This window comes from Schistocerca cancellata, chromosome 1 (assembly GCF_023864275.1).
Source record: "Schistocerca cancellata isolate TAMUIC-IGC-003103 chromosome 1, iqSchCanc2.1, whole genome shotgun sequence".
Lineage (NCBI taxonomy): Eukaryota > Metazoa > Arthropoda > Insecta > Orthoptera > Acrididae > Schistocerca > Schistocerca cancellata.
The window spans coordinates 108,189,325-108,196,318 of NC_064626.1; positions in this window are offsets into that span (position 1 = coordinate 108,189,325).

Genomic DNA, 6,994 nt, shown 5'->3' on the forward strand with positions numbered 1-6,994 from the left:
AATAAGCTTCGTCAGTAAACCAAATGCTGCCCACATGCATATCGCCGTCATCAATCCTGTGCACTATATCGTTAGCGAACGTCTCTCGTGCAGCAATGGTAGCGGCGCTGAGGGGTTGCCGCGTTTGAATTTTGTATGGATAGAGGTGTAAACTCTGGCGCATGAGACGATACGTGGACGTTGGCGTCATTTGGACCGCAGCTGCAACACGGCGAACGGAAACCCGAGGCCGCTGTTGGATCACCTGCTGCACTAGCTGCGCGTTGCCCTCTGTGGTTGCCGTACGCGGTCGCCCTACCTTTCCAGCACGTTCATCCGTCACGTTCCCAGTCCGTTGAAATTTTTCAAACAGATCCTTTATTGTATCGCTTTTCGGTCCTTTGGTTACATTAAACCTCCGTTGAAAACTTCGTCTTGTTGCAACAACACTGTGTTCTAGGCGGTGGAATTCCAACACCAGAAAAATCCTCTGTTCTAAGGAATAAACCATGTTGTCTACAGCACACTTGCACGTTGTGAACAGCACACGCTTACACCAGAAAAATCCTCTGTTCTAAGGAATAAACCATGTTGTCTACAGCACACTTGCACGTTGTGAACAGCACACGCTTACAGCAGAACGACGACGTACAGAATGGCGCACCCACAGACTGCGTTGTCTTCTGTATCTTTCACATCACTTGCAGCGCCATCTGTTGTTGAAAATTGTAACTACTGTAATTTCGAAAGTTTGTCCGCCTGAAAATGTACTGTTGTCCCAAGCATATTGCAACAAACGGTGTATTTCTATCGCTGCTCGTTTAGTTTTTATTGCCGTTTCAAATATACCGGTCATTTTTGAAACACCCTGTATATCTGTATTTGAATACGCATGCGTATACCAGTTTCTTTGGCGCTTCAGTGTACGTTATGCAGTCGGATAAGCAACGGGTATTGCCAATTTGCTACGAAACGATTTTGCAACCCCACGCAAAAAGAATTTAAAGATTTAGTTGACAGCGATAGAGTCAAAAACCACAACGATTGACGAACGGAATTCATTGTTCTGTACACCAAGAAGCACTTTGTGTTAAATATGTAAGCATTCAGCATGAATAGTAAAATTTCTGAAGTCACGCACACTATTCCACTGTAAGTTGCAACAGTTTTCGATGGAAATGAACGAATAGTATGGGGTCTTCATACATTGCTCCAAAGTACGATGGTTATGTAAAAGTACATGCCTGGAGCGATTTTTCGTTGCAGAACTCCCCATCATTGAATTTACGGAGGAAAAATGCGTGCAGGAACGAAAATTCGAACATCCGGAATAGACAGCATATCTCGAACTTCAAGTGGACTAGACTGCACACTGACAACAATCAGATATTGCAAGGTGTGGAACAAATTCTTTCTTGTTTAGTGGGGATGCATTTAAATAGAAAATAGCGTTATACGAGGGACACAGTCTTGCAAATTTTGTCCAGTTCCCTCAAGTTGACTAGCGTTAAGGAAAACGCGAGGTTTGAGAAGATAATTGTGACCTTGAAAGAAATAAAAGGATAGTTTTCTGAGCTTTTGGAAGACACTGCCAGTCTTACATCTGTTTTCGAGGCCGTTTGCTCTTTCAGTTGAGAGCACCGCCGTGCATTTGCCGATGTAAATGACTGATCTGCCAGGTAATTCCAGTTTTAAAGACAAATCCCTTTAACGTTTGTCCAGAACGTCTACATAGCTTTCCTCAGGCAGAGTTTTCACGTCTCCGTAATGAGGTTGCAACCGTAATACAGTGTTTCGATCAATATATGTGCTTCAATGACCTTTTCTGTATTACGAAAATAAATAAAAAAGTCACGATTACGTGGCAAACAGAGTGCGAGAATCTGTGAAAATGTCTCCGTCTGTACATATTCCGACAGGCCATACAAGATAAAAATTATATTATGTTTCCAGCGCGCCAATAATAATGAAATAACACTAAAAATTTGTTTTCCTCATCATCTATGTTGTTGTAAAATGTGAAATATATTACCAAAGTGTATGCAGTGTTACTGCGGCACTTTCGCAGTTTTCCCCTCTCTCCCCTCCTGGCGCTCAATCAGCGTGTCGTGGTAGTGGGGGAAATGTGCTGTGAGGCTGAACGCTACGGCGATCGTGCCAGGACACGGCCCGCGAACCAATTGTGTTGTCGTGGAAGAACCTAACAGAAAACAAGATGTCATCCATAATACCACTTACGAATATATCGTAAAAAAATAAATCTCCTATACCGCTTTCTTGGGGTACTACTCAAAAAGACTACATATGTCGACTCAGTTCCATTACAGGCGATGTGTTGAGTTCTTAAGTGGAACAAAGTCCTCAATTCCGTCACAAATCTGGTCTGATATTTGGGAGGTTCATATTTTGTTCATTAAATGCTCACCTGAACCGAATGCCTCAGTGAGCCAAGGATCACAGCATCTGCCTCATCTCCGTTTATGCCACCCAGGATCTCATGAACAGAGCCAGGGGAGTTTCGTTAAGATCTTTCTTTGCGGTGTCTAAGTTTATTTTTATAGGCATATTAGCTGAGTACCTGGCATTGCTCAGGTGTGTCTTTATTCCAGCCTTCTATTAGTGCACCTCCTCCACTCCCTCTCTCTTTCCATTTCCTTCCTCTCTCTTTGTCCATCTCTTCCTAACTTTCTCTCTGTCTACCTACTCTTCTCCTCTCTCTCTGTCCATCTGATCCTCCCCCCTCTGTCCATACACTCCTTCCCCATCTGTCCATCTCCTCTGTCCGTCATCTAATTCCATCTCCTCGTCTCCACTCGCTTTATCATCTCTCCGTCCATCGCCACTTCCTGTCTCCATTTCCTCTCCATGCTTGCTGTTCATCTTCTCCACCCTCCACTTTCTGTCCATCTCCTATTGTTTCTTTGTCCATCTCCTTCTCTCCCCTCTCTTTGTCCATCTCCTCCTCTACCCTTTCTCTGTTCATTTCCTCCTCAACCTGTTCATTTCTCATTTCTCCTCTCACTGCTCATCTCTTTCCCCCCATGTCTGTATTCAGTATCTACATTTTCCTTCCTCTGTCTGTCTCCTACTCACCTCTTTCTCTGCCAGTTCCCCCCCCCCTCCCTTCTCTCTATCCATTTTCCTTATCTGTGTCCCTCTGTTTCTTTTTCCTCTTTGTACACCTTCTCCATCCGGCCTTCCCTCTCCACATTATCACCCCATCTAAATAGGAGAGTGAGCAGTACTACCATTTGTACCAAATTTGTTTGTGCCGCATGGGGTAGCCGCGCGGTCTACGGCGTCTTGTCACTGTCTGCGCGGCTCCCTCCGTCAGAGGTTCGAGTCCTCCCTCGGGCATGGCTGTGTGTGTCGTCCTTAAAGTAAGTTAGATTAAATAGTGTGTAAGCTTAGGGACCGATGAGCTCAGCAATTTGGTTCCTTAAGACCTTATCACAATTTTTTTAAATAAATAAATAAAAAGAAATTTTAAATTAAATTTGCTTCCAGTCGTTCCAGGGTTATCATGAACTTTTTACCTGTGTCGTTACCTACTTCCACATACTTCAGATATATCTCACATATATTAAACATATTTCACACGTATTTGCTCACACAAAACTGTATCTAAAGCGAATTTCACTGCCCGTTCACTCCCACCCCAAACCCCACTCCTATCTCTCTGACAGGAAGGTGTTCTTACCCCGACAAAAAAATGGTTCAAATGGCTCTGAGCACTATGGGACTTAACATCTGTGGTCATCAGTCCCCTAGAACTTAGAACTACTTAAACCTAACTAACCTAAGGACATCACACACATCAATGCCCGAGGCAAGATTCGAACCTGCGACCGTAGTAGTGGCGCGGTTCCGGACTGAGCGCCTGAACCGCTAGACCACCGCGGCCGGCCTCTTACCCCGACAGCGATGCTCTGTAGACAATAAGTGAAGTTGTAACAAGTTTGATTGAAATCGGTTGGTTGGTTGGTTGGTTGGTTTGGGGAAGGAGACCAGACAGCGAGGTCATCGGTCTCATCGGATGACGGAAGGACGGGGAAGGAAGTCGGCCGTGCCCTTTTGAAAGGAACCATCCCGGCATTTGCCTGGAGCGATTTAGGGAAATCACGGAAAACCTAAATCAGGATGGCCGGACGCGGGATTGAACCGTCGTCCTCCCGAATGCGAGTTCAGTGTCTAACCACTGCGCCACCTCGCTCGGTTTGAAATCGGTCCAGTGGTTTAGGAAGAGGTGTGGAACCTACAGTCGTACGTCCATCTTTATAATATCCATGTATTTATTCTCCAGAGAGGTGATAATGCGTGAACATTAAACATGTTCGATACAAAAAAGTTGCTACGACCTCTCTACCAAGAAATTCTCATTCCAGTCACAAATTTAGTTTGCATCAACGACACGTAATTTTATCATTAGGAGTGGTGAGTGATTCCTTGTGCGTACACAAAGCCACATTCATTACCGGTAGTCCCGTTAGTAATCGTGACTGACCAAAATGTCATTATTCCCCCACTTGCTGAACTTCAGGCATGTGCCCGTACGTCGATTACCACAGACATCAGTGTCTCGAGATGCGAAGATTAATGCGCGTGCAACACTTCTGGTGTTGTCACCTTTGCTACCCGCCGGATCCATCACTGTCGGTACACTTCATTCACCGCCGACAGCGGGTGAAGAGTTATCAGCGACCATCGCCGAAGCGCCGAGCCCTCGAACCGGTGTCCACCGGCCGTCCGGCCAGCCGTCGAAATCTCGAACGGTAAGTCGAGAAAGAAATATGTAGCCGGTGTGGACGATGAGTAATCCTCGCCCGCTGTACTGCTGCGCACGTCGGCGCGCCAGTAGTACGTCACACGGCAACTCGTTCCGGAGATTAATATGCGCGCCCTGACGCGGCGCCATTTAGCAGACATCGACGGCGCCCCGCAGGCGCGCGCTAATGCGCTCCGCGGCCCGCAACACCGCCGGCGCGAGCGGTCGGCCGGTATCGATACTCGCGTGACACTAACATATGGCTACTAGCGGGCCAAGTGTGTCTGCGAATCTCCGTTATCAATTAACCCGTCGCGATCTTCGGCTCTCCGTACAGCTGCGACGGGCGCTGAACTCCCTAGCCGTGTCCTCTCGCTCTGGCAAAGAAGACGTCGCGTTATATTTCATTTCCATCCGCATTTGTGTGGTCGTAACTGGACTTCAGACCTCCAATTCGTATCAAGAAGTTCAATCATACACTCCTGGAAATGGAAAAAAGAACACATTGACACCGGTGTGTCAGACCCACCATACTTGCTCCGGACACTGCGAGAGGGCTGTACAAGCAATGATCACACGCACGGCACAGCGGACACACCAGGAACCGCGGTGTTGGCCGTCGAATGGCGCTAGCTGCGCAGCATTTGTGCACCGCCGCCGTCAGTGTCAGCCAGTTTGCCGTGGCATACGGAGCTCCATCGCAGTCTTTAACACTGGTAGCATGCGCGACAGCGTGGACGTGAACCGTATGTGCAGTTGACGGACTTTGAGCGAGGGCGTATAGTGGGCATGCGGGAGGCCGGGTGGACGTACCGCCGAATTACTCAACACGTGGGGCGTGAGGTCTCCACAGTACATCGATGTTGTCGCCAGTGGTCGGCGGAAGGTGCACGTGCCCGTCGACCTGGGACCGGACAGCAGCGACGCACGGATGCACGCCAAGACCGTAGGATCCTACGCAGTGCCGTAGGGGACCGCACCGCCACTTCCCAGCAAATTAGGGACACTGTTGCTCCTGGGGTATCGGCGAGGACCATTCGCAACCGTCTCCATGAAGCTGTGCTACGGTCCCGCACACCGTTAGGCCGTCTTCCGCTCACGCCCCAACATCGTGCAGCCCGCCTCCAGTGGTGTCGCGACAGGCGTGAATGGAGGGACGAATGGAGACGTGTCGTCTTCAGCGATGAGAGTCGCTTCTGCCTTGGTGCCAATGATGGTCGTATGCGTGTTTGGCGCCGTGCAGGTGAGCGCCACAATCAGGACTGCATACGACCGAGGCACACAGGGCCAACACCAGGCATCATGGTGTCTGGAGCGATCTCCTACACTGGCCGTACACCACTGGTGATCGTCGAGGGGACACTGAATAGTGCACGGTACATCGAAACCGTCATCGAACCCATCGTTCTACCATTCCTAGACCGGCAAGGGAACCTGCTGTTCCAACAGGACAATGCACGTCCGCATGTATCCCGTGCCACCCAACGTGCTCTAGAAGGTGTAAGTCAACTACCCTGGCCAGCAAGATCTCCGGATCTGTCCCCCATTGAGCATGTTTGGGACTGGATGAAGCGTCGTCTCACGCGGTCTGCACGTCCAGCACTAACGCTGGTCCAACTGAGGCGCCAGGTGGAAATGGCATGGCAAGCCGTTCCACAGGACTACATCCAGCATCTCTGCGATCGTCTCCATGGGAGAAAAGCAGCCTGCATTGCTGCGAAAGGTGGATATACACTGTACTAGTGCCGACATTGTGCATGCTCTGTTGCCTGTGTCTATGTGCCTGTGGTTCTGTCAGTGTGATCATGTGATGTATCTGACCCCAGGAATGTGTCAATAAAGTTTCCCCTTCCTGGGACAATGAATTCACGGTGTTCTTATTTCAATTTCCAGGAGTGTATATTTGTGTGGTCGTAACTGGACTTCAGACCTCCAATTCGTATCAGGAAGTTCAAGCATATACTAATTGTGTGGTGATTTGTCTCAAAATTTTTTAGGAAAGGGCCGTGCGTCTGTAAAGGAGACCGCGTATAGGACAGTAGTGCGACCCATTGTGAGTACTGTTCGATGATGATGATGATGATGATGATGATGATGATGATGATTTGGGCTGAGGCGGCGCTCGACATCATGGTCATCAGCGCCCTGACGAAAAATGAGTATGCAAGTCTTATGGGTGGAGACGAAGACTGTCCTCACACGCGGAGCATTTTTTAATGGATTAAAGTCTGCCGCCCTTCCCCACCAGTT